Here is a 1,490-nt window from a genome sequence, read left to right as displayed (position 1 = left end):
ACACACACACACACACACACACACACACACACACACACACACACACATTCTCTCTCTTTTTCTTACTCTTCTGCTCTCCTCCATCCCCACACACATGAGAGTATAAAAATGTATTTGTGCTTGCCTGGGAAACCGTATACATAAGAATTTCAAGAAGTGTCCATTCATTTTATGATGTACACTCATTCTTACAAATTATACTAATGTAAAAATTGGAGTGTGTGCAATGTTTACATGCTAACTCACTTTGGTTTCTGACTCTGTGTGACCCTCTGGACTGTAGTCCACCAGGCTTCTCTGTCCATGGGATTCTCCAGGAAAGAGGAGGTTGCCATGCCTTTCCCCAGGGGATCTTCCTGACCCAGGGGTTGAACCCATGTCTCCTGTATTGTAGGCAGAATCTTTACTGATGAGCCAACAGTTGGTAGAGAAATGAAAATAATGTACAATCAAGTTAAGGAGGAAAAAAAAAAAGAGTACTGTGGTAGAGTAAATGCAGTTTTCAATATAGAACATTTGGTTTTTTAATTCAATAATCTTATTAAAGTTTATGATATATAATTAAAGGGATTAGTAATTGATCCTTAGTAAATGTAAGAAAATATTACTGTGTAATGTTTGATAATTATGATTAGATTAAATAAAAGCAGTGGCAAAGATTGTAAGGAAAATGAAATATGAAGTGAACAGAAGTAAATGTTTAACTAATGGAATATAGAATTTTGAAGACTGTCTTAGCATAGATAGAACAATTGGTAAGGCTGTTTATTGTGATGGAGGACCAAAAATGTCTAGTGAAATCAATGGGCACTGACTCTTGTGAAGAATCTATGGAGAGATGATAATTCATAATAAACAGTAAATAAGTAGTGATAGTAGCACAAGAAATTGTTCTATGTGATATGAGTATTTCAGACATTGGCTTAGCCAGTAGTTTGGAATCATTTGAACAAAAGACCCTGAATTTTTGCCACGTTAGTGATTACCTCAACTAATCCAAATGCATTTGTCCATAGCAAATGGAATACTGGCAATCAAATAGCTAAAATATTCACTTAAGTTGTTAGGTAAAATTATTTTCCAAGTGTACTTCAGTCAGTTCAGTTCAGTTGCTCAGTCGCGTCCGACTCTTTGTGACCTCATGAATCGCAGAACGCCAGGCCTCCCTGTCCATCACCAACTCCCAGCGTTTACCCAAACTCATGTCCTTCGAGTCGGTGATGCCATCCAGCCATCTCATCCTCTGTCATCCCCTTCTCTTCCTGCCCCCAATCCCTCCCAGCATCAGGGTCTTTTCCAATGAGTCAACTCTTTGCATAAGGTGGCCAAAGTTTTGGAGTTTCAGCTTCAGCACCAGTGCTTCCAATGAACACCCAGGACTAATCTCCTTTAGGATAGATAGGTTGGATCTCTTTGCAGTCCAAGGGACTCCCAAAAGGCTTCTCTAACATCACAGTTCAAAAGCATCAATTCTTTGGCACTCAGCTTTC

Source organism: Oryx dammah, unplaced genomic scaffold (assembly GCF_014754425.2).
Source record: "Oryx dammah isolate SB20612 unplaced genomic scaffold, SCBI_Odam_1.1 HiC_scaffold_27, whole genome shotgun sequence".
Classification (NCBI taxonomy): Eukaryota; Metazoa; Chordata; class Mammalia; order Artiodactyla; family Bovidae; genus Oryx; species Oryx dammah.
The sequence above is the reverse complement of the archived record's forward strand: the minus strand, read 5'-3'. Positions refer to the sequence as shown.